This window comes from Pantherophis guttatus, chromosome 2 (assembly GCF_059756535.1).
Source record: "Pantherophis guttatus breed Tessera chromosome 2, ASM5975653v1, whole genome shotgun sequence".
Lineage (NCBI taxonomy): Eukaryota > Metazoa > Chordata > Lepidosauria > Squamata > Colubridae > Pantherophis > Pantherophis guttatus.
In genome coordinates this window covers 144,568,519-144,595,779 of record NC_142064.1, presented here as the reverse complement: position 1 = coordinate 144,595,779, position 27,261 = coordinate 144,568,519, and the positions used below count along the sequence as shown (strand labels likewise).

At 41.2% G+C, this 27,261-nt stretch overlaps 2 long non-coding RNA genes across 4 annotated transcripts in view; one reads left to right on the top strand and one right to left on the bottom strand.

The window, feature by feature from the left end:
- Positions 1–15,564, bottom strand: part of LOC117662838 (uncharacterized) — a 55,057-nt gene extending 39,493 nt beyond the window's left edge. The window contains exon 1 of the long non-coding RNA XR_004590530.3: positions 15,431–15,564. This is a non-coding gene — a long non-coding RNA (uncharacterized LOC117662838). The remainder of the gene's footprint in view (positions 1–15,430) is intronic.
- Positions 15,565–15,964: 400 nt separating this feature from the next.
- On the top strand, positions 15,965–27,060 carry LOC148115366 (uncharacterized). Of its 3 annotated transcripts, XR_015732447.1 has the most exons (4): positions 16,068–16,171; positions 16,443–16,796; positions 17,452–17,742; positions 19,403–27,060. It is a non-coding gene; the product is annotated as an uncharacterized LOC148115366 (long non-coding RNA). The 3 variants fall into 3 exon arrangements; XR_015732448.1 differs by lacking the exon at positions 16,443–16,796 and having other exon boundaries at positions 15,965–16,171; positions 17,452–27,060; XR_015732446.1 differs by having other exon boundaries at positions 16,443–27,060.
- Positions 27,061–27,261: the final 201 nt, after the last annotated feature.

The window sequence follows — 27,261 nt, the reverse complement described above, 5'->3', positions numbered from 1 at the left end:
GGGGGGGGTTGCATGCGCATGCGTGGGGGGGGCACATAGAATTATGGCTGTGGGCACGCACACATTTGACCCCCCTGCACTCCCCCTGCTTTTGGCACACGATGGCAAAGGTTAGCCATCACTGGGTTAGAATGAACAGGACGATGGATGCAATTGTGACTAACCTACATTCAGTAACAGCCATCCCCACGGCACCTAGTATTGCCAAAGCCAAAATGAAGTGGACAAAACCCCGATTCCCCCTAGCCAAAGGGATCATAAATAATTACAGTGCACTGTATAAACAACCATTTAAAGTGCAGCTACTATGCTATTCCCAGGTCAGTACAATAGTTGTTAGCCCTCTTGTGCAAGTCCACAAAAGTTATTAAAAATAATTTTTTAAAAAAAGCAGAACAAGTACAGGTAATCCTCAAGTTGCAACCACAATTGAACCCAAAATTTAGGTTGTTCAGTGAGAAATTTGTTAAGTGAGTTTTGCTCCATTTTGCAACCTTTCATGCCACATTTGTTAAGTGAATCACTGCAGTTGTTAAATTAGTAATACGGTTGTTAAGTGAATCTGTCTTCCCCATTGGCTTTGCTTGTTAGAAGGTCGCAAAAGGGGATCACGTGACCCCGGGACAGTGCAAAGTTCATAAATATGAGTCAGCTGTCAAGCATCCAAATGTAAATCACGTGACGTTCTGCCCCAGCTACAGACCCAAAGAACGCAGCACACACAAAGTCTGTACAAACCTTAGTTTACTAAATTAAATCAGTCTTTTTCAAACAAAGGCTGTTAATTAACTTTCTTAACAGCCTACAAAAATCCAAAGAATAAATAATCGTAATCTTACTAGGATTGGCAGAAAGCCCAGAAGCAATTTGCAGGACACTGATAAAAGAACTAAGATCCAGACGCGAAGGAGAGTGAACTAAGTTGTTCCCTGCAAATTGTTTCAGTCATCCTTAAATAGGCTAAGGGAGTGGCCAATTAGCCCCAAGACCTCCTCCTGAGGAGCCACTCCTGCCTTTTGGCAGCTCTGCGCACCCATGCATAGAGAAGAGGCTCTTCCTCTTCTTCCTCTTCCCCCATGGAAGCTTCTGGAGGTTCTGAAGGCCCTGGCTGAATCCCCGCCTCTGGCACCACATTTTCTCCAGCATCCTCATTGTCCGACTCCAGTGCCAGCTGCACAGGCTGCTAGCGCAGCACCACACCAGTCTCTTTGCTGTCGGAATCAGCTACTAGCTGCACAGCCGCTGACGGGCCACAACACGTGACCATGGGGATACTACAACGGTCATTAAGTGTGAAAAATAGTCCTAAATCACCTTTTTCAATACCATTGTAACTTCAAACTATCATTAAACAAACTGTTCTAAGTCGAGGACTACCTGTAAAAACATGCCAATTCCTCTTCCCCGTCCCTTGTCAGCTAAAGCAGCAGAGACCAGGAACTATTCTGCAGAGTGACAGAATTAGCAACATGCATTCTGGCAGCAAGTCTCTTTCCCAGTTTAAATGGGTATTCTGAGCAATGAGCACAGGACGCTTTCAAGACTTATATAACACTCTACCTGTAGGAGTAGGAGTCTGAGGTTTAAACCCAGATCTAGTGCTCTTTCTTAGTGGGCCAAACCTGCATTTGGCTTCACCCACAGATTATACAAAGAACAAGCCGTCAGATGACAGTGGTGAGTGGTGAGAGGGGAGGATGTGACTCCACGCTAGATTAAAATAGTCAAGAGGAGTTGGGCCCTGCTATCAACCACCAAATTTATTCTTTGACTTCTTCCTTCCTTCCTTGGGCTTTTATGCCACTCAGTTTTGGTAGGCTCCAGCCAGATTACAAACTGCCAAAATTTTGGATTAAAGATATCAAATTGCTTTGGAGCTTTCTAACACAGCAAGAAAGTACCACCCACAAGCAGACCAGACTGTAACCACAGGCAAAATTGGGCTAGGAAAACAGGGAAAATACTACTTTCAACCTGGAACATTTGAAGCTCTCTTTGCCAGACTAGAGAAAAGGCAAAGATAATGTCAAGAGAATATGGAAGGAGGAGGTGGTTATCAGGGTGTGTTCATGCCATGGTGAGACACAAGTAAGGAAGAGATCTAAAATTTCTAAAGCAAAGGCTTGTGCCAATAAATACTACTTCAGCACTTTTACTCTGCAGAGCAGGGGAGTCCAAGCTTGGCAACTTTTAAGACTTCTGGATTTCAACTCCCAGAATTCCCAGGCAAGCACTGACAGCCTCCAAGAAAAAAAACCCTGAGAAGTATATGCGAATTTAATAAAGTCCCATCCCAAGGCCAGAAAATCAAACCTAACCAAGATAAATAGGATTATATAGGGAACATCCAGAAAGGCCCAGTCAGGGTGGCATGAAAAGGATCTGACAAAAGGATCTTTCTCGGGGACCTTGTTAGTACCAGGATATCCCACAGCTGGGGGAAGTCAAAGCCACATCCCAGAAGGAGGCAACGACAAATCAAAGGCCTACATTTGGCGAGGAAGGGTCACAGAACAGTCCAGGAATAATTTAAGATCCACTTGAAATGACTGTGACAATCTTTCATGAATATTCAAGCCACCACCCTCCCTTCTAAATAGCCCCCTTGTGGTGGCACCTGCTTATATAAAGTTTTGCCTATCTAACTAGGATAAATTGAGAGAGTCATTCATTTGCCCTCTCCCCCACCGAGTGAGAGGCTTTACTCGTTTTAGGCCTTATCACAGGTAAAAAGATTCTGCCTGCTATGTTGGCTGGCCAAATATTTACCCCTTCTTGCAGAATGCTGAAAATGTCACCTTTACTGCACAATGAAATTTCAGAGACTAATTGGCAGGAGGCAGCGGGACGGGAAAAGGGAACCAATTAGCCCACCCTGTAAAAGGCCAATTCTTGAGGGGGAATCAGTTGTCTTTCCTGGCTATTGACTTCCCTCAACCACAGCTCTTTATTGGAGGGGTGGGTGGGCAATAAAGAGTAACAAAAATAGGACAAAATGTACAAGACAAAGTAAAAGAAAACCCCCTTGATGAATGGCGCGAAAACTTCTGAAGCGACAGTCACTTTGGGAACAACTACAATGCTACTCCCTCAAGATAAACCAGGAGGAACAGTGAAAGGGGAAAGGGGGGGCTCCCAGGCAGCATTTAATCAAGCTTGTGCTGGCTGTGAATTGTCAAGCCAAATGCAGCCTAATTAATATATTGTGGTTTGCCCCTATGGGATCGACATATGTGCGTGTAAGGGACAGAGAAAGAGAGTGAATTTAAATCTCAAGACAATCTTTAGGCAGCAAAAATACTTGGATATGAAACATTTGCTTAGATGCAAGAAGGAACAATGGTGAACATTGTTGACCTGCTTGGCCAAGTGGGTGACCAGAGAGATGGATGGAATATCCATCCTCATGGAAGCAAGTAAAAAAGAAGTGTGGTGGCATTATCAACCCAACATAAACTTAGCCACAACAAGATGCTATCAAACAGCAATCGACAGCAACCAAGTGTCGTCTAGTACAGGTTATGACCACAATTGAGCCCAATATTTGTGTTGTTAAGCAAGATAAGATTTTTGCCTCATTTTATGACTTTTTTTGCCACAGTCGTTAAGTGAATCACCAGTTATGTGAACCTTGCTTTCTCACTGACTTTTACCACAGGTGATCACATGACACACACACACACACTCCAGGACACTGTAACTGTCATAAATACATTCCAGTACCCAAGCACCCAAATTTTGATCACATGACCATGGGGATGAAGCAACGGTCATAAGCATGAAAAATGGTCATGAGTCACTTTTTATCATTGTAAATTTGAACCGTTGCTAAAAGAATGATGATAAATCAAGGAATACCTGTATCAAAGAGATGTAGCGAAAATGGAATTTAAACCGGACTAATTCATAATAAATTTCTCCCTTGGGATATCACCCAATTGAATCATTTTGTTACCAGAGAGATGATAAATAAATTCAATGAATAAATAAAATAAATATATTACCCTGCCCAGAAACCAGCTTCCTAAAATAAGCTGGGCTCTAGAGATTTCACATCACCAATATTCTATAAATGATGAAAAAATTACAGGCTGAGAGAAGTGTTATAATAATTAGCTCCTTTACTAGACCATTTGTATAACTTACAGCAACAATCAATGAATGCCAGCTTTCGTTTATTATCATTACTGTTCATTCACCATCCTTTCTTGAGGGGCCGCAAGCATTGCACAACAAAAAAAAAATAGTCCTGCATTCTGTATAATATTAAAATAGATTAAAAAAAATTAAACTAAAACAGAAACATCATAAACCAGTAGCTTTAACATTGCAAATATTAAGTTAAAGAGGATTATAATTCTAAGGCTACACGACATACCAAACAACTGAGTTGTTGTTGCCCAAAATTTAACCATGATGGAGGGAAATTCTATAATTAGAGAGCCATCCTTAGAAAGTTTTTATTTCAAGTAACCACGCTGCTGGGACAAACAAACAGGACATATAACCCTGTCATGCCCAAAGCCTATTTTCAACCATACAAGAGAAATATTGATTTATTTAAGACTTTGTACACTGATCTTGAAGCACTGGATTAGGGATGGCAATTCATACCATAACTCGTGAGCGCAGTTGAGAAAAGCGCTGTTATCTTGCAAAAAAAACAAGGAAGTCCCTGAGCATCAGAAAGGAACCCCCCCCCTTAAACACAAAGGCATCTTTCATCCCATCAACTGCCAGAAAAAAATACTGCTCTTGAGACTCACTTCTATAACGATACTATATTTTGGCACAAACACAAGAAAATGCATGGGGCTGCCCTTGACGACCACCCGGAAACTTCAATCTGGCCCAGAATGCAACAGCACACACAGTATTGGTAATCCTCCACTTACGACAGTCACTTAGCAACCGTTCAAAGTTACGACGGACCTCCCCAAGGCTACTTACAATTCAAAATTCTGACAGCCGCTCCCTCCTGTGGTCACATGACTGCATTTGGGGACTCGGCAACCAGTTCACATTTGCAGCCGTGTGCAGAGTCCTGCAATCATGGGACCGTGTTTTAACGTTCTTTGTGCAGGAAACTGGTGTTTATTTCCAGTTTTTGGCAAAAAAAAAAAAAAAACAACAACCCTCCCACGGTGGACAATGAATTCATTTAACAACTGTGGTGATTCACTTAATGTCCTGTTTAACAAGCAGCATGACTTATGACTGTATTTTTTAGGCTCGATTATAGTTGTAAGATCAGCACTACCTATAATAGAGGCCCCCAGGTTTGCCCATGTAACACTTCTGTTGTGCGAGCTGCACTGGCTTCCAGTTTCTTTTCAGGTGCAATTCAAAGTGCTGGTTGTCACTTCTAAAGCCTTATAAAGCAGAGGGCCAGGCTAACTGCGGGACCATCTTTCCCTAAGGACATCTACCCATCCTACCTGGTGAGATAGGATGGGCACCCTCTTAATTCCCTCCCCTAAATATTGCCTTCTGATGGGAGCTAGGAAGCAAGCCTGGCATCCTCTTCCCCCTGAAGTTTGGCAGACCCCTGCCCTTCTAGCCCTCCGTAAAGTTTTAAAGATCTGGCACTTCCCCCAAGCCCTGGGATAAGATTGGATAATTGCACATTACAAATTTGACTAGGGGCCAGTTTTTTTAAAAAAATGTGTTTAGTTTTTATAGCTTTAATATGGCTTTGATGCTCTTTTAACTTTTGATTGGGAGCCGCCCAGATTTGGTTATAAGATCGGCAAGCTTAATAAATGTTTTAAATAAATAACAAAGTAAAATGTGATGCATGCAGGTAATTTTTTTGGGGGGGGGCAGTTCTCCACCAACATGAAAGAACAGACTTAGCAATTGTTCTGATGAATCATTAAAACTGAGGGTGCTGGGTTAGGCGCCTTAAAACAAGGGCCTGGTGGCTCAGCAGACTGATAGCATTGTGATTAACACCAGCTGTCTGCAATTACTGTAAGTTCGAATCTCCCCAGGCTCAAGGTTGACTCAGCCTTCCATCCTTTCTAAGGTAGGTAAATTGAGGACCCAGTTTGTGGGGGAAATAAGCTGACTTTGTATAAAATATACAAAAGTATGAAGGCTATTGCTTAACGCATTGTAAGCCGCCCTGAGTCTCTGGAGAAGGGCGGCATATAAATCCATTTTTTTTAAAAAAAAACCCACAGGAGGACAGTTCACAAGCAACCTTTCTTACCGTTTTTAAAGTTTCCCAGATCTGTAATCCCAGTTTTTACACCTCGTTACAACCAGTTAAGGCCCTTGTCTAGAAACTGGGAGAGTGTGAGTTCTTGCCTTAGGCATAAGGCCAGCTGGGTGATCCTAGGCCAGACACTTTCTCTCAGTCTTAGGAAGCAGGCATGGGCAAACCACTTCCAAAAAATCTTGCCGTAAAAATTGCAGGGACATGTCAAGGCAGTTGCCAAGCATCAACATGGATTCGAAGACACCAATAAATAAATACAAAAATTCACCTAATGTACTAAAATGCATGATTCACAGAAGACTCATTTCTATTTTTCCACACTAGCAACCGCCCTAAAATACTGTAAATGCTTTAAAAGTCTGCAGAGATTCTCAAGTCATCCACGTCATGGTTGTCCTAAAGGTGCTTTTTTTCAGGAGGCAACTGGATGATTGGATGACTGAGAATCTCTACAGACTTTTAGCTATATAATTTGGGATTTCCAGGGGAAAAAATTGCAGACTACAGGAGCACTATTCAGGTGACCCTGAGGACACAGATAAATCTCCAAGGGCTTCAAGGACCCTCTAAAAGGATGCAAATGACCAGCTGTCTGCAAGGAGTAAAAATCCTTCCCACCATCCAGTCAGAACTGAAAAAGCTTCTTGGATGAGACGCAACATGTCTTCAAAAGAAAAAACAAGAAAGTCCAGTTGCCTCTTGAAAAAAAAAGCACCTTTAGGACTTAAATGCTCTAATTCAGTTTTACATGCACATGTACAATCGCTCGTATGTTTGGGGGAGAAGGCTATGCTTCAACTCAATGCAAACTCTGAATTCAAAATCAAATGGAATGGGGCAGCTAAAGGCAGTTTCTAATTCATTCCAAGGAGGACAGAAATATTTAACTTGCTCTGCCCCTGATTCAAAACCTTCCATAGAGTTCCGATTCAGATACCATCCATTACGCATGTCTCACAGGGTGGAAAGACCAGCACTACATTAAAAGTGGTACAAGGGTTCATTCGAAACAGAGAGGCTTTCCTAGAACATAGAATAACAACAATCTCAATATGTTGGGTGAAAACAAAACATATCTGTATGCACACAAACACACTCACACATACAAAGAGGCACTTAAAAAATGCTAAAGGCAAGCAACTGAACTAAAAAAAAAAAAAACGTTCTGGAAGAATCATCAGGAATCAAGCCCAAATTGAAAGAACCTTTGGTTGTTTAATTAACACATCCCTGTATCAATTGATTGAAATATGATTTGTACAGGTAGTCCTCGAGTTACAACCATTCATTTAGTGACAGTTCAAGGTTACAACGGCTCTGAAAAAAATGACTTATGACCATTTTTCACACTCACAATCATTATAGCATTTCCATGGTCACGTGATTAAAATCAGGAGGCTTGGCAATTGCCTTATTTTTATGACGGTTGCAATATCCCGTGGTCATGTGATCCTCTTTTGCGACCTTCTGACAAGCAAAGTCAATGGAGAAGCCAGATTCATTTAACAAACCTGTTACTAGTTTAACAACTGCAGTGATTCACTTAATAACTGTGGCCAAGAAAAATTGCAAAATGGGGCAATGCTCACTTAAAAACTGTCTCACTAACAACAGAAATTTTGGAGTCAATTGTGGTCGTAATTCGAGGACTACCTGTACCTGCAATGTTCTGGGTTTCTTAACAATGTCATTCTGACCGTAAGAAAGAAAAGAAAACGTCTCTTTACTTTTTTTTGTCTTCCTAGATTAACTCTTGATTTCCCAAATAATGTTCAAGAACAAGGGAGAAACCTTCTCCAGGATCCTGGGAAGTAGCGTGAGCCAAGGTGGCTCGCGCTACTTCCGAGGATAAGAAAATTAGTTGGACAAGCCCTGCACAGCCCTCCTATATCTGTATAAACGAATACTTTCAATACTTCCAAAAAAGGCTATATTTTTTTTAAAAAATGGCTTTTTAATGTCTAACTCATTAGTACCTTTTGCTGGCATGTAAGAAGTCACACCCTAAAGGCTAAAGTCTCCCCACAGTTCCATTGCGTATTACTCCCAAGTAAAAATGTGGAACTTTTTTCCTGAGTGCAAACAAGTTTTGCAATTCTACAAAGAAATTCAGCTTATGCCTTCCATTAGTCAGTCTCTAGTCATTGATGGACATAGCCAAGCAAAAGCCTTCCAACCAAATTACTCAAAGACTCTAAAACTGGGGGTCTGTGAGGGAGATAACAAGGATCACAAGGTTATTTATTTATCTAGATTTTCATTCCAATGCCATCCCAAGGACTGGGGGGCAGGGGGGGAGAGGGAGGGGTTAGAGCAACAATACTGCCTTATCTCCCCCAAAGAAGGAATCCTTTGTTGTTCCAAGATAGACAGGATCCTTAATTTGTGATAGAGAAAATAAGAGCTTAACTTGAGCATTGATTTAACAAGTCGAACAACAACAATATGTTTGTGAACAAGGCAGCTAGGCCCTGGGGCAATCTCCTTCTGGGCTAGGCCAGGATAGTCAGCCTGACCCAGAGGTCAGAGAGATTCTATGCAGCAATGACTTCATTGCCATTGTTTTATGGGTCATTTTATGGCCTTATAAACTGGGGGGCCCTTCTGCTTCTGTGCGGCACTGCCAAAAGCCACTGTCTGATACCCCAAAGGCCAATCTTTGGGGGTTCCCAAACTGAACAGATTCCTCTTGCTCAAAGACAGAATTTCATTTTCTTAATTACCGGGCAATGTATTAGGACAGAAAGTCCAAACTCCTTCAGTCATTCTTGTTCAGTCTGTAAGACGCCTTCTAATAAAAATGAATGGAGTTCAGACGCCAGAGAATGAATCCAGAAGACCCTGCCAAACGGCTGGCCAGCCCATAATACCTTCCTGGAAGGATCCTTCTCACGTCCCCAAGCTGTTTGCAAACGTGTGTGCCCTGGTGTCCACACGGGGAAGCACAATTCTCCCATTCACACATCCATAGGATTCCTGCAGAAAAACACCGGTTGAACACTTGTTCAGCCACAGCAAACATGACTGTCAGCTAAAACATGGAACAGGGCCTGGAGTACGTCGAAAAGTTTGCTTTGGCACGTTCCTCCTATGTCAGTTTGCTAGCCTAAAAAAGAGAAGTCACATCAATCTTTTTTTTTTTCTTTCTTTCTGTTTTTGCCCAAACATTTACAGGAAGGATGCACACTCAAACACTGCCAGTAAGAATACATACTGTAGAACAGGAACAGATAGCCTTGCACGCGTCAAAATTTGAAAGTGCCTGCAGAAGAACTGCAAATACTGGAACTCCCACTGGGCAATTTCCCAGTATACCAAAGAAAAGGATGGATTATTATTATGTTACATTTCGAGTACAAATATTTAAACCATTCCTAGGAAATCTGCACAAGGCAAAATATCAGGGTGAATCTTCAAACAGAATGACGTGTCTATTTAAAGGACAGCAAACCCCCCTGAAGTATTCATTGAAAATGGAGGAGACAAGCAATGAAATCTGTACTCAAAAGCAGATGCCTGCTCTTTCCAAACAGAACTGTGTTTCTCTCCTAAAGTTATTGTGTTTGTCTGCTTTAAGCAATCTCTCGCCCCCTCCCATCCGAACCTGGGAAGAGCCTTAAGGAAAAAATGGGAATTGCAAGACTAGAATTCCAGAAGGCACAGGCAGAGCAGAGCAGAAACCAGATTCTTGGCGGAGTTCCTGTTTTTTCTTACAGACCCCATGAAACCCCCCGAGCTAAACTCCCCTTTTGCTGAAAAAAAAAAAAGACCTTAAATAATAGGTGCCCCCACTGTTCTAATTGACTAAAAGCTGGAAAATGATTGATAAGCTGCTAAAATAAGGAACATGATTTCAACTAAGAGGCAATCATTAAACTAAAGAACATGACGATCCTGTGTTGACTTTTTACATTATTGAGTTGGGCTTGGAGGCAAGACACGCTTGGACCTCTTTTGTGTTTGGATGGGAGGCCACAGGGAAATCCCTGGGCTATAGGCCACACTGTTACGTCATAAAGCTTCCCAGAAAAAAGTGGTGGCAAATCCCTTCCATATTCTTGCTAAGAGAACTACACAGATGCGATGCCTGAAAGAATTCACTGGAATGAGATTTTATGAATCGCTCGTGTTCTTGCGAGAAAAAGTACAGATGCATGAATAAATTCACTAGGAGACTTTATTAATTGTAAAATAGCATTCCATGGTTTTAATCGGGCGCAGGCGATTCCATGGTTTTAATGGGATGCAATTTCCTGATCTAATAAGAGAAGCACATGAACATACACAAAGTTTTCTCACTCCAAATGAATCGGGTGTCTCCCGCCCCTTTTAGGTTTTCTTCCCTTTTGCTGCAGGGCTACTAGCAGCTTCATTTATTGTAGAAAAAAAAAAGGTTAAAGAATAGTTTAAGTGACATGGCGCAAGGAAGAAGTGGACTACTCTGTGGCCAGTATCTCTGAAGTTTCTTCAAAGAAAAGAATACAAGTGCAACTGCAATATAACAAAAGCCTATTGAAAGATAACTAAAAGCAGGCTTACTTTAAAACTTTCCTATTAAAATCCAAAGGTCTGAGATCAGGGAATATTATAAACCAAAGACTGAAGCATCCAAATGAAATACTTTATACATCATTATTAATCTTCAAGAGTTCCAGCTAATATGTGAATTGAGCTCATACAATTGTTGAAAAACATTTGCCCTTTTCCCCAAACTACTTTGAGGCTATCACAGTGTTTTATCAATATTAATATTCAGGGGATTTACAGCACAACTCTATTCACCATTTCTTATGGGAATGCTGCAGTGTAAATGCAGCCTATGGGCTTCAGAGAAGCACACAAAGGATTGCAGTCATAGGACCTTAGCCCAGAGAATTATCTATGAGTCCTTCTAAAGTCTTTCCACCCTTCCCATGTGTAGACATTTTAGGAACGCGTTCTTAACCAAGGACTTTGCATTCACATCGCTTTCGATCGATCTCACACACACTTTCTCGAAACAAATCAATTTCAGCATGAGGGAACACCTTACAAAATGTTTGGAATCCAATCCAGTACAAATTTACATTTAATTTTAATAAATACTCCAGGACACGTCACTGTGTGCTGGATCATGCCATCATACTTTTGACGGGCGTTGGCCTGGTAGGAGAAAGACTTTCAAGATCCTCTTCCTTCCATTCCTGTGCTAAGGGCCTTTACTCAAGAAATGCTGTTCCTAAGAGAATTTAGAGTAGAAAATTCAGTGATAACTGGCCATAAGTGCCCCCAAAGGATGGCATTTCCTCTCTTCTTCCACTGAGCTCACACATCTACTTCATGTTAGGGTTAAGTGACAAAACTAACCCAGAAAAAGGTAATGGGAAATGTAATTTTCTTACTAAGTACATAAAATGCAAAGGCTGGAAAACAGAGATGGAAATTGAGTTTCCTACACAATGAGATGCATCCTTGTGTTGTAGGCCACAGAGGAGGATAATAAACAGCAACACATAAAAAAAAATTGTTTGATTTGTTTCTCAAGGCAAACAGATTTTCCTTTCGTCAGATTTACTGTATGATGGAAAATATTTAGGTTTGAAAATAAGGTATGTTTGCCACTATGGAAAATAAATAAATAATTATTATTTTTTTTAATTATTATTTTTTTTTAATTATTATTAAATAATTAAGGTTTGGGAGATCATATAGAATCAGAATACACACACAAACACACAAAAATATAAAGCATATTTCTTGCTCTGGCGCTGATCTGGCTTACATAGACCTGGAAAAGTAGGATTTTTATTTAAATAAACATTACTGTTTATTAGCTACCCTGGGCAATTAATAAGCTAATATGGAATTTTAAACAATAAATAAAATAGTAATATATATGTTTTTAATATATTAAATGTAGAACAGAAAAAAGGTAGCAAAGCAATCCCACTAAAGGTGGGTGTTTTTTTTTTTACTGAAAAAAGAGTGACATTGACTTAAGTCTGAACACTTATTCTAGCAGTAAGTCTCATGGGTAGAATCGGATTAGTTTCTTTCTCAGGACTACACCACAAAGTCTGATCCTATGCCCGTGAAATTTAAATTAGATCTTAAATTTCTAGAGGGGAATTCATTCCCAAATAAACCGACATAGGATTGCACCATGCATGCTTCTTTCCAGAAAAGGCTGATCTGACATAGTTATTAAGAGTATTCCTAAGAAAATAGAACAAGGCCCAAATGGACACCAGAAATTCTTAATGCATTCACTAGCAAATGGATCAGGTCTCACAGAATACACTTGGATTTTCAGTTTGCTGGAATGTACAGTCACAGTTGCAGGTAAGCCAGTAACACTGCCTAAAATCCATTTGAATTTTTGTGCATGAAAATTTTTACAATAGAAATACCAATAGTTCCGTTTCTTTGTAGAAATCATTTTGAAAAATACTAGCAATGCAAAATACCAAAACTGAAGCCTTTTGAAAAATAACAAACGGTATTAAAATTGTTCATATTTATTTGGCCTTTACACTTTTGATATGTTTCTATTCCCCAAATGTTAAATTCCAAACTATAGATTAAAATTTAGCACCATGGTCCTAACTGAACGATCACTTCAAAATGTAAAATGTTTAGAGAGTTCAATGGCATTTTTCCCCAAACGCATACATTTAGAACTACATGAATGATTTGTTCATTCAGAAGATATAGACATATATAATGAAAGCACAGTTGCCTCTTGATCTCGGTCTTAAATGAGATCTTGGTTGACATCTTTGGACCATAAAAGGTAAAATATTTCCCACCTCCCAGCTGGCTTTCAAAGTTTTTGTGCACTAATTACTGTATATATTTTTAATTATATTTGTATTCCCAGTTAATACTAAATGCCTCTTTAAACCTGTGTTGAACTAGGCCCTCTTTTAATAATAGTTTTAATTGATGTTTACCAATATGTATGATCATGGTAAATAAATGCTTATGTTTTAGTGGATGGAGAGAGAGTTTGTTTTATTAATGAAATGGGGTGTAGGCTGCAAATGGAATATGCCTGTATCAATAGGCAAATAGATTGTGATTGTTATATAGTCTGAACGAAGTGTACAAAGCTGTGCTTTTCATTCTCTGTAAAGAAATTTTAAAATGGAAAGTTGTCAGACCGTTTTAAAATCCATCACCAGAAAGATTTACACACCGGCGAACATACTATAATGTGGTTTAATTCTTATGGGGATATAGGACATTTATACCATAAGGCTCACATTATTTATAGAAAGAATCATTAATGTGTTTATTTATAACTCCCCTCCCCAGGTATTAACATTTGGATAAACTTTTAAAAGCCAGAGTCTTACACATAATTACTTAGAAATAATTTCCACTAAAGTCACTAGATTTATTACTGAATATGTGTACGTTGAAATTATACAGCCATTATTTTTCCTTCTTTACTAAGAATTTTGCTTATAAAGCTTTTTTTATTTAAAGGCTTTCTGCAGTGTGACATGTATGTAAAATCAAATACCTTCTATTATTCTGAATACAATATATTTAGTTTCCCCTCCACCCAAGAACTGTGTCATTTCTATAAAACCAACAATCACAGCTGTTAGGAATACTGACCCTTTATTTTCAAAAGCTGCCTCCTCGCTTGATAAATAGCTTTTAAAAAAGCATTCCTACAAACAATATGACGATCACTAATACTCATACTATTTCCAGTTATGATTATCATTTTTTTCTTTAGAAAGAAACTGCATTTTCTTTCTAAAGTAAAGAACATAAAGGAGGAGAAAAAAGGGAAAATAAATATTGGCACTCTTTGACTTAAGGCCCCCGAAACCAGACATGGTTACAATGACTTGCAAATTTGGGAGACATAAAAACACATTTCATGTGAACATGGGAAAAGGAAAGGCTGGAAAACTTCAATTCAAGCGCATTCAAAGAAGTAATTCGCCAATATTATTCGGTTGCATTTGATGTATTTCCAACAGATCTATCTAAATTTTAAAATCAATATTGGAATCCGTACTTATTCATGTTTTTTTTTAAAAAAATGTCAGTAACATTCTGTACCTTTGAAATGGTTATGAAGGCCTATCGCAATTTAACAACCCGGAGAAAAATTAATTTCTGCTAGGAACCCGGGACTGTTCGCCAGGAAAAGTTAAGCACGTGCTTCCTCTATAAGGGACCTTCCAGGGCTCCATTTGGGCTGGATCAAGGGATCGATACCGCCTTGGTGCTTCATTTCGTAGGGGAAAATCTCAATCGCAGTGGGTGTGTTCGCGGGTGAGGAAGGGCGACGTGTGGAAGGACAACAGCCTTCCTTAAAGCTTATATTCCGAGATAGGAGGAATTATTTCACCGACCCCAGACCCTTGTGACCCTTCCCCGCACCCTGACAATAGAAACTCCTTTTCGGCTGCTGCCTCGCCCGCGTCTGTCCTCTCCCCTCAGGGTAGCGCCCAGCCGCACCGCAAAGTTAAGAGCCGAGAACTGGGACTTTGTAGGCCAGTTGAAGGCAGAAACTTCTCATCTCGCCCGCAAAGACCCAGCCCCAAACTCCCAGCTGCTCGTCCGGAGAAAGCCTCGCCGGAGCTTCAATAGAAACCGTTGCTTCTTACAATGATCGGGGGAAGAGGGTTGTAAGGGGGGGGGGGAGACACACCCATACAATCGGGGAGCCACCGATCCGTTTCAGCAGCACCTTAAGAACCTCGTTCCATTTTTAGCCCCGTTTTGGGTTCGCCGGCGGGTTTTAAAAGCCCAAGTGCACCTTAAACTCCCAACTAGCTTCTTGCCCTTTAGGAAACACGCCTGGGGGGGGGGGGAGAGAAAAGATAAGAATTATGCTGACCCGGGTATTTCTCCCAACGGGGAAGGGAGGGGAGGATCTGCAGGAACGTGTGGAAAAGCAGCTTCGGGTCTGCCCGGGGAACCTCCGCACGCCACCCGTCCGCTTGCAAAACAGATCGCCCTGCCCATCACACGACAATCGAACGGCTCCCCGGGAAAAGATGTCCGCGTGGAGAGCTCGATCGAACCCGCCCGAGATTGATTCCCCCACCCCACAAAAAAAACCCCGGGGATTTAAAGGATCCCCGATTCACGCCAGCCCGTGAGCACGATGAAACTGACAAGAGCCGAACCCTGGCAAAGGAGCTCCGAGCACACACGCGTGCGTAGTCGGCCGGTCGGTCCTTTCCCTTCCCTGCTTACCTTCTGTCAAGGGGGGACAGCCAGCGACCCTGGCGCGTTCCTGTGGATTTAACTTGCTCGTCTTCCCTCGTCCTGGCCAGATCTTCTTGAGTTACACTGGAGGCACAAAAACGAGGAGGTACCGGGGGGGGGGGGGGGGGGCAGGCTCCCGCCCCTCGGGAAAACTAGAGCGGCTTCGTGGAAAAGGCTCGCCGGCCACATTTTTTCAGTGCTTAGGAAAAAAAGGGAGAGGCGGCGGGGGGCGACCGGCCGGAGCCCCCCCCCCCGGAGAGTCAGCAACGAAGGGGCGGAATTCCAATCGCAGGAAAAGGCAGAAAGGCACACGCACCCTGGTCGAAAAGGAGCGCCTGGATCCGCGTGGAGCTGCGATTCCACCACCCGCAAAGCCACGGCGAGAGTCCCACGCCGCTGTCACCGAGCGCGTGTGTCTTAAGTTGGCAGCAAGTATCCCTCAAAGTTTCCGCCGCGCAAAAAAAAAAAAAAGAAAAGAAAAAAAAGGGGGGGCCCTCACGTGTTAGGGCGATAGATCCAGAAGCGCTGGGCTGGGCTGGGCAAGAGGAGTAGCGGCGACGGCGACACCACGAGCACCAGCAGCAGCCGCCGCCCAGGAAGAAGAAGCGCGCCCCTACCCGGTTCCCTCCGCTCTTCTCCTTCTCCGGGCTGTTTAAGGAAGCACCCTCGTCCCCACCCACTAAAGTTAGACCGCTCCGATGGTGCAATTTCGCTTGGCAGATTTACAGGGTGAGCGCCACCATCCAAAATAATGGACCGCCTCCTCCCCCCCCCACCCCCGCCGCCCCAAAATATATACATATCCCAGCTAGGAAAGGAAAGGCTCGAGCCGCTCGCAAACCTCCGCTTTGGAATTTCGGCCCGATCTTGACACGGCCGATGGGTTTCCCGATGGTCTCTCCCCACCCCGCGTCCCGCCGCCCATATTCCGCCCCTCTCCCTCCGCTACCAGCTGAGCATTCAGATCAGGGCTCTGTTTTCTTTCTTCCTTACCTTGCAGGAGCAAGCGAGGAGGAAGACGGACCCCTAGTGGTTATAACCGGTTTCCATAAAGAGCCAGACGATTCAATGTCTCACCGCCTCCCCCCGTCTCCTCCTTCGGTCTTCTCCCCGCGGCAAAACCCAGCAACGCGGCGGCCGCCGCCGTTTATGCTCAGTTGCTGTAAAGAGAAGCCTGCGTGGCGACGACCGGCGACGTGCAAGTTTACCGTCGGGTCTCCCTCCGGGCGCGATCGTCTCTTGGGCGATTGCCCCGATGGTTCCCCGCCGTTCCTTCTGCGCCTTGCAAGGGAGCGTCGCGGTTGCCTTCTGCTGAGTCAGACCCGCGCTGCTTCGAACGTGGGGACCGTGACAGGTAGCGAATTTCCGGCAGCTTCGCGGCTTTTCCAAAGAGAGGCCCGAGCCAAGAATGACTTGGATTAGAAGGCAAACCCCAAAGACGCAGCGGTCGGGCTCCCAGGAGTTCGCCCGATCGTTTCCTTGTCAGCACACGCAAAATGCAGGGCATGAGCAATGGTTCTCTCCCCCCGCCCCCCCACTCCCCCAAGCTAAATTAGCTAGACAACAGCTCCCATAATCCACCCTGTGAGGCCCAGACAAGTAATGCCGCCGGCTCTTTCGCCTTCAGCTTCTTTAGGGCCCCTTTTGGGTGCCTTTGGATTAGATCTCCTAGTCGGCTGGGAGTTGTACTACAACATAGCGATAGAGGTCAGTTTGGCAAATGCCCCTTTGCTTAGGAGGCCAATTTGTTAAATATGTTTACTCCCTACTAAAACCCGATGAAATGATATGGTGGTTCAGCTGTTGGAATAAAATGGGAAACGCAGGGTTAGGTTCACAGTCAGTTATGGAAGCTCACTTTGCCCTTTCTCACAGGGTGATTGTTGAGGGGGGGAAACATGGAATTGAGAGAGTGCTTTAAATACTGATATAAACGGTTGGAAGACTGTAAGTATGAATAGTAAGAGCAGTAACAATAATAGTAATAAGAACAGTGAATTGTGTTGCAGTTTCCAGCAGCTGATTTTCACCTGGAAAATTGGCGGTTCTTCAGAAGTCACTGAATTCCTGTTCCCAATGGCCCTGCGCGGGTGACTGAGGATGGTTGCTGATACATTCTACAATATGGTACAGATAGTCCTTGATTTATGACCACAGTTGTGACGAGAATTTCTGTTGCTAAACAAGGCAGCTGTTAAGTGAGTTGTGCCTGAGTTTACAAAGGTTTTTTTTTTAATCATAGTTGTTAAGCGAATCACTCTGAACGGCTCAAGGTTGACTCAGCCTTCCAACCTTCCAAGGTCAGTAAAATGAGGAGCCAGATTGTTGGGGGCCATATGCTGACTCTGTAAACCTCTTAGACAGGGCTGGAAAGCACTATGAAGTGATATATAAGTGCTATTAAGCTTCCCCCGCTGAGTTTGCTTGTCGGAAGCCAGTCGGGAAGGTATCAAATGTTGTTCACATGACTTCAGGATGCTGTAACCATCATAAATCATGCCAGTTGTCAAGTGCCTGAATTTTGATCATGTAACCTTGGGGTGGATGCAATAGTCATAAATGCAAGAACTAATTGTCATTTTTTTCAGTGCTGTTGTAACTTCGAACAATTGCTAAATAAATGATTGTAATTTGAGGACTACCTGTATGTGAAGGCCAATGGGTCTGTCCTTTATGCTCATGTAACCAGAATTATTGCTTCTAGTACATTCAAACTAACTCTATTTTAACCAGCACAAATAAATTACCTGTAACCAGTAAAGGCATCTAAATATCTATACATGTTCTCAATAAACATTTGCTAGTTATGCAACTAGATTTCCTTCTACTTTGCTGCATTGTTTTTTTCTCTTTGTTTTTTAGCAAATAACATTTTGACCATTCTATTGGTAGCCTTTTCTCATTGCTGATTGAGTATTTAAGTGTTGAGTTTATTGTACATTGCCATACATTTTTCCACCATATCCCTTAGATAGGACATATCTCCACATAAACTTTAAATTTTATCTAAACATAAAATCAGTTGCTGCTTGAACCAGTCAAGGAATGCCAATGCTCATGAATATGCATGCCCCGATTGCAGTGTGGTTGCCTAACCTAACAAAAAGGGGTAGGGATGTTCCCCATATTTGATCTCTTTATACACTCCTTTCCATCTCAGAGGTTTCACATGGGTAACCAGAGCAGTACCTGTACAAAATAGATATTTCGGAAGAGCAATCCTTTATGTAAGAATCCAGTATCAAATCTGATTCAATTCTTTGACTATAATTTCTCCTCCCATATAAGAATGTCTATGGAATGAGAGCTTTTAAGACGGTAGTCTAGAAACCAGGAGACTGTTCCACTTCAGGCATGAAAGCTGACTGGGTGACTAGGCCAGTCACTCTCTCCTAGCCCATGACCTCAAGCTCTGGTGACAAGCCGGTCAGGCAATTCCTTTCGCAATCGATAGATCAACACCAGGTTGTTGAAGAAGGGGAAACCTTGAACTTGTGCCAAAATGCTAGGAAGGAAAAAAAATAAGAATGAACAAATTATTAAAATGTAATTTGTCTATTCTTATTTTTTTTCCTTTCTAGCATTTTACTAAGATGTAATTTGTCACCAATTGAAAGTAACGTGTCTGTTTAGCTGCCCTTGATTCCTGGGGATTAAGGAGTTGCATCTATATAGTTTTCTTGGTAACAATACGAAAGTGGTGTGGCATTACATTTTTCCAGAATATCTTTTTACTTCCTAGTTAAGACTAAAGCCCTGAGATTTCTGATGGTTTCCTCTCATAAATACTATCCAACCTCTACCAATCTTTTCCACCACTTGCTATAGACATCAGTCAGCATCACTGCCATAATTACCTCTGTACTCAATTAAGTTTTACACTGAAATATTATTAACTATGTCTCATGCTTTTTGTGGGCATTTGATCTTATGTCTCTAATTGGTTTCTCTGTATCCAAGGTATGATTAGACAAAGGAGGGCAAAACTTCACCCATCTGAGACAGCAGACTGTGAAAACCTACAGACAAGACATCTGCCTTTAATTTAGTCTTGGTTATTTTTCTGTTTTGATCCAAGAGATTAACCTGTTAAGATTGGCTTTTTTATTGTGCATAAATGTCACTTAAATATAAGTTGGATTCTAACTGAGGATGGCTAATGGAGGTATCCTGAATGTATAGCATAAAGTGAATCTGTAAACTGAAGACTTATTGGTATCAGATGGCTTTTAGAACTATGAGATTAGCGTTCCCCTCTTGGCATCCTGCAAATGCATTGGAACAGCTGTTTCTAACTTTCCAACCAGAATGTTGATTGGGAATTAAGGAGCTACAATCTCAATGTATCTGAAGAAGTAAATCCATCTATGCACTCCAAAAATCAACAAGTATCAACAAGATGTCACTGTATGTCACTTGATCTTTCTATCTAAGTTTACCATACAGATCCTTCTCTTAATATGATCACATTTGAGTGATGTTGCTTGATCTTTAGTGGTCAACTTGCACAGGTCATTCCTTGCAGCTCTAGTACTGAAGGCCCCCAGCCTTCAAGTACTCAATTTATTAAATACTGAACATGCAAACATTTTGAGCTCGTTCTAATTTTCATCAAAATGTGCCTAAAAGCATCCACCTGCAAACATGTAGTATTTAATAGATTTGGGAGATACGATCACACATACTTGCATTACAGCCCTGACTGATGACTGGAGAACCAGATAAGCAGGCTTTCCTGACTCAGAGTGAGGATCTGTGCAAAGATCAGTACAGAAACTGTGCATGGGAAAATTAGGGTGGGGCACATTTACACACCCAAATCCCCCAACCCCGTTGTGCCCGTTATACCTGCAGAGTGTTTGAGTCATACCAGTTAATCTCTTTCTGGCAATGTTCTTGCCCAGTCTTGATATTCGGAGATCCAGTTGCAACCCTTTATATATTTTTTTAAAATGGAAAGCCAGGAGTAAAAATGAAATGCAACTGAATAGAAATTAGCCTGTCATTCTGAACATGAATAATCAACTTGCAAGAAAGCTTATCCCCTGCACTTGTTCCAAGGGCATGTCATGTACAAATTAAATCACAGGTGCTTCTGAGCAAGTTTTCCAGGAGGAAGGGACAGATTCAGTTTCTGGCATCTGCAGCTAAAAAATTGGATTGCTGAAGGGAAGTTTTCTGCTTGAGAGCTGGCTTGTTTTTATTGATCACTAGACAATCCAAGCTAAAAAGGTAGACAATCTGAGTTAAAGCAAACCCTCTGTCCTAGAACAGATGGGTTCTGTACACCAGCATCACACTTTTTCATCCGAAATAGAATGTCAGCCACATAATAATACTCTTGAGTGCTGATCACACATGTTCTTTCACAACATGTCCAAGCTGACCAGTGTGTGACCAATTTAACAAAATTGCATGCTTTTTTCTGCCTGGCAATCTTAACCATGAGGAGAAAATCTTGCCATTTAAGCTTTACAAGAAGATGAATCTTGCTATTTACTGTGGGAGTTTGATCTGTGATATCTCATTAACATGCATGTATACATGATCACTGAAGCTGCTGTTATTGTGCATATTATATGGGAGAGGCTGACAGTGATTGAAGGGTTTTTTATTGAGGGTTTTTTCATACATATTTCAAAGCTATGTGAGAGACTTTCTTTTATGTATATTTAAATGCCTGGGGTCCTTGGAATCTGATAAGTGAAATTGTTTAGAAATAGGGTGTGGTACAGGAACAGGGCTTAAGCAGCAGCCATTTGAAGAAAGTAAAAACAGGGAGGAAATGTTACTTGCTCAATTAGCATGTGTTTGTTGTTTAAACAAATCCAGTTCTTAAAAGAAGTAGAGTTTCAAGCTCAGGATCTGAAGTGGAGAGCCAAAGTTATAAACATTTGAATGTAGAGAACATGTAAACAAGTTCATCAGGTTTCCCAACCTTGGTAACTTTAAGATGTGGGCATTTCAACTTCCAGAATTCCCTAGCCAGCATGGTACCTTGGAATTCTGGGAATTGAAGTCCACAGATTTTAAAGTTGCCAAGGTTCGGAAACCTGATGCATATGAAATGAACTGAAGGCCTTCAACCTCCAAAGGACTGGGACTAAGTACTCAGTCTGCTAATCCCTAAAGACTGAGATCCTTTAAAAGTGAGTCAACCATATTTTAATATTAATCAATATGGTAAAGACAGTAGCCATGAATGTTAACATAATGGATAGAAAGATAGAGGACATTTCTCTGGCTGGAGCCTTCTGTTGCATATTGTCCTTTCACCCCCCCACAGGACCTGTACTAGAGATTTCCAAATGCCAGGTGGTGGCCCAGACTCAGGATTAAGCTAAGTATATGGATATGGAGATATGTGGAACTTCTCCAAGCATCTGGAAGCTAATACTTTGGGACTATGTGAATATTCCTCTCTGGCTTCTTGGCTTGTATGTCAGTGCATGTGTGCTAGAACGAAGGGAGTGTAAAGGAGGAGGTGATAGAATAGATAGAAAGGATTAATTGCAACATTCAATTCAGATGTAATCACATACCCAGCAGGTTGTGGCACATCCTTACTGTCACATTTCTAAAAATAATTGTAAAAGATTCTATTCAGACTAGTTTGGCAATCGGAAGGCTATGCAAGTATGGTTTGTTTAAGACTGAAGGACCTGGAACAATGCGTTAACCTGCTACTGAAAATAATAATTTGAGGGAAATACACCTAAATCCCAGGACATGATGTGACAACTTCACTACATTTCCACCTTTGATCTGTATGTGTGAAGGAAAGTAACATTGAAGGCTTTATCCTCTGGGTTCACAAAATAAGTCAAGAGTAGATAAGGATATACATTTGTTCACTTGGGGACTTCTGGGATAACTTTTAGGGCTGTGCATATTTTCAAAATGATTGGGAAGAGATGATTTAAAATGTAAGGATTTACAAGCACAGCACCGCTTTAAAACAGCCCTGTCTTCTGAGAGTCTGAAAAAAGACTTGAAGTCCATATATAACTACAATCTATATCCTTTCTCTATAAACTAATCCCTGCCATTTAATCAAATATATTTAGAAAACTTATTTTGCGCCTACTCGCACATGGCGATTCAAGGCAGCTTACAAAGATATAAAAACACCATATAAAAGAAATAAAAAATAATAAAAAGAAAAATAATAAAATAACCCTTCACCACCCTGGTGACAACACACATTCATACTAACCATTTAATGGGCTCCCTCCCGCTCGTTTTCCCAGGCCCGCTGACAGAATCACATCTTCAGGGCAAATATGCTTCACTCCTTCAAGATACTTTCAGAAAGCCAGAATTCACACAAAAGGGGTGGGTTGTTAAGCTCTGCTGTGTGAGGTTGACCCTCTATCCAATCTAAAAAGACAAGAGCTAAGATTTTAGGAAGCTTGTAACCAAATAGGCTTCATTGTGACACCACCCTGTGGTGAGAATACCCCTTCCCCTGAAACTTTCATTGTAGCTTATTTTTAGTGACAGCAAAAGGTGACCTTTAACTTGATGATCAAGCCGTACAAACCTGTTCTGTTGCAACTGGACAATCGGTTCTTTTCAGAGTTGGTGTATTGTGTTGTTATTAGACATATTTTCAACTCCTTTTATACAAATCTTTTTTTTAAAAAAGTGTTTCAGCTAAGGCTAGTCTTGAGGCCCAATGCTCCGTGCATTATCACCAATGGGTACCCAAATAGTCAAGCTGCAAATGTGAGAAGCAGCATTTGGATTGATAAGAGGTATGCAGAGTCCAGTTTGTGCTAATTATTACAGCATCAGGTGTATTAAAGGAATTAAGGGACCTCATGCAACACTAGGTTATATACCTAGTGTACACACATCTCTAGATGAATATTGCAGGTCGATTCTTGCAAACTGAGGTAAAATCAATGTTTTCCAAATGGAATATCGACAGAATCTGAACTAAAAAAATTAAAGATTTAATCCAAAATACACATATTGGATACAAAACCTAAACTATTACTTTTCAGAGTTTTCAAATTCTTTAGAAGGAGAGATATCTTTTTTATTGGAGAAAGTTATTTTTGAAGTGCTGCTTTTCTTATTTTGTGCGATATGCAGCATTTGTAGAACTGCTGTAGGCACTGCCTGTTTCAGTGACAAAAAGAAAACATTAAAAATCAGTCACCCATGAGAGTCCTCTTACTTCTCAAAGTAATAGCTTACTGCCCATTGATTCTTACCATCTTTCCTATCCTTCAGCTAGTTGTCTATGGATGGCAAGAGAGTTTGTCTTTGAAACTGACAATTCCTCAGCTAACTCAAGAATGCCATTGTCAAAATGAGGGACTTTGTCAAAAAAGCTTTTGGAAAGCCCTAATTACTCCGTCTCAATGGGTTCAACTCTAGCCATATGCCTGATCCCATTCTCCCCTGCTGCTTTTCAGATATGGCAGGCAGGAAATAGGATGGGAAGAAACTGTTGACTAGGTTGGGATGACTGATTGCCCAGTAGTGGGGAGTGCCACTCTGGGCAGTGATGCACAGCCCTGGGCAGCCCCACCCCAGGAATCGGGGTCTGCCCTGGAAGGAGGGGTCTGACTGGCAGTGGGATAACTGGGGGCTAAGGCTGGTTGTCCTGAATTGCAAAGTAGAATTTGCTTAATTAGGCAGCCTCCTTTCTTCTATCCAAATTGTTTTTCGTCTGCCAACCAGTTCTAAGATTTAAAATCCAAAGTAGGCAGACAGTATTTTATGAAGGGTTGTGTTTCCCTAGGCCTAGGACATATCTGTTAGGGTCCCTGTCGTGGAGTTGTAGCAAGCAGGGCCAGGACTGGAGTCCAATAGATAAGATTCACTGTCTTCCTAAAACAGGGCAGAGCAAGCTCTCCTCGCTCATTCTAAGTGTTTGGTTCCCTGTGATGATGTCAAAGGAATCAGGAAGGGCCCAAACTGGACCTAACAGTTTTCCCCCTCAAAAGACAGAGTTGTATCTGAAGGAGAAGGAGAACTGACCAAATGGACTAAAGCTGACCTCCCCTTGTTTTTAACACTACCAGAGAGCAAAGAGCAACAGAAGTACACAATCACATGATGTTGCCCTGTTGTGAAACATTTATTGCAGGTTATGGCTATTAATGGCAAATTGCTTATAGGGATCACCTTGTAGCTTCAGATGTAATTACAACTGGCACAGTGACCAAGTGCTTTTGAAATATTACAACAGGATTAACAACTTGCATATATAAATAATATGCACAGACAAGAACACCTGTTACTGGGGAAGGCCATTATCCTATAATAATCCCAACATCCTGGAAAGCAACATAACATGAAGAGGTATTCACACTGAGATTTTCTCTGCTGGGGATTTGGTTCTATGACGTTGTTTCTTTTAAGTATTCAGACACAAAAGTAGTGAAAATTGGAATGCATTTCCCCAAAAGTCAGCATAACACATCTTGGTTGACATCTACAAAAGACTAGTGGCATTAAGTATTTATACAACTGTGTAAAAGCTTCCCTTTCATGTCTATATTTCTGGGGGAGACTTTTAACATGTTAGTGATTTATCCAAGTTAAACTGGTGGATGAGGATAAAAAAATCTCATCCAGATCTTTTAATTTCCAATTGAAATGTACATTGAGGTCAGAGTTAAAATCAGAATAAGCACCCTAATAGGAACAGGATACGATCAAAGAATTTTGATTTCAGATTTCCCTTAAATTACTCCAAACCAGTCTATCCCCATCCATATTATTTTCAGGCTGCAAATCTTACATCATTGTGGGACCGGGTTCCTTAATTTCAGTGGGATTAATTTTTGAGATGGGTAGAGAGCTTCTTGGATGAGATAAACGTTCCAAACAACTTCATCTCCCACAGCTTCTGAGCTGAAGCAGAACTTCGAGGAAAGCAATTTCCCTCATTTCTCTCCAAGCTTAATTGGAATTGGGAAAACCCCAGGGTCCCTATCATATAGAGCTGCAGGGCCAGCCAAGTATCTGGATGGTGTGTGAAGAGTTTGTGTGTGTGTTTGAGAGAGAGAGAGATTGTAAAAGTGGGTGAAGCTAGAATAAAAAAGGAAGAGGTTTAAAACTAGCATTAGTTTCATTCAAGCTTTAATAAAATGGAATGAAAGCAATGATTACTCCACATGTATTTCATAATATTCCCCTTCAGTCACATTAAAAGTTACAACCGAGTGGCTGTTTTTGACCCAGCAAAATTTTGGTTGCATCTGTCTGCTCTAGTGCCCCAGCCTGGAACCAAGTTATCTCAAAAACCATCAGTTTCCCCCAGACACAGAAATGTGTCTGACCTATTTTTTCTTTTTTATATAACATTTATTCAAGAACTATATAAACATTTTAAAGTCATAATAATTAAAACTGAAAAATAAAAAGGCTCACCTTTCCAAAGTGCCCATTCTTGGCTTGTGGTTAGCCTTACTGATTAACTGGAGTTTTTTTTTAATTGTTAATGAGACTTTTAAATGAATAGTTGTCCTTCTTAAATCAATTACAATTTGCAGGCCTGATTATGAAGCACATTTAAAGCCTTTACCCAAACTTGACTCTTGCAGTTTAAGAGTGACAGCAATTTGAGCCTACTCTGATCCCTCACCTGTCCTTGCCAATCCATTCTGGTGCTGGTGGAAGGCTTCCTGGAGGAAGGTAGCAGAGAAACACTTTGAGCATTTTTTTGTTAAGTATTTGCCCTTGTGAGACTGGCTTCACTTGGAAATTAGGAGTCCTCAATATTTATCATTGCAATATTCTACAACTTTCTGTTTTGTGTATTTATATGACAAAGAAATGTTTTAAAACATTGTAAACTGGCTTCCCCTCCATGGAGGATAGGCTGTTATTTTATTCCTTCCTCATGTAATCAGATCTGATCTGTTAAAGTTTAACATCCAAGAATCTGCTTGGAGACCCACAAGTGTTGTGCATAGAAGTTAGAAGAACGGGGTACTTTGGTAAGATCTTTTGGAAACCTTGGAGGAAGTGGGCCCAGTCGATTCAGCTTCAATCCAGATTTGGACATTCCTTGACAGTCTGGTCCTTTCCTCTATTTTTGTAAACTTAAGAAAAAAAGATTTAAGAAAAATTGCTTTCTCAAAACTGATGGTACAGAAGGAGACAGGAGTAATTGATCAGATTTCAGGGGCTAGAAGCATTTCAGTGTTCCTTGCAGGGCCACTGGGAACTTGCATGATATGGGCTGCAGTGGTTCCTTCCTTCTGCAGTTTGGCATATTGTTCAGGTTATGGCCTCTTTTGGCTCAGAGTTCAGTGGCTTTTTAAATGTTATCAAATTGACTGCTTCTTTCTCCAGAAAATCTCCCCTAATTCACTTGATTCTTTTTTCATGGAAGACCTACTTATATTGGACATTTCAGCCTTCCTTAGCCAACTTCTTGTTTTATTACTATTATTATTGGCAACCCTCCTTTTGACTTAATTGTTTAGATTTATTGATAATTTCATCCATACAATCTCTTTTCTGTGTTGTCTTATATATTTCTGTGAAAACCATCGCCATCGTGTTTATGTTGGTGCTTAATCTCCCAGGAAGGGTTTTATCCTCACCTTATAGCTTCATGTGGATTGGAATAAACATTCAAATAATTCAAACTGTATTTTCCTTTTCATGGTACCCAGGCATAAGATTTTTTACTTCTAACCTGACTACAAGATTGAAAATCTGTGGCAGTAAAAGTCCAGCCCCTCTGGTTATCTGTTGCTTGCAGGGATGGATAAGGATGTAATGAAAGAGAACATCTTTCAGTACAAGTCCTTCTATTACACAAGTGATGAGTCATTAATAAACATTGA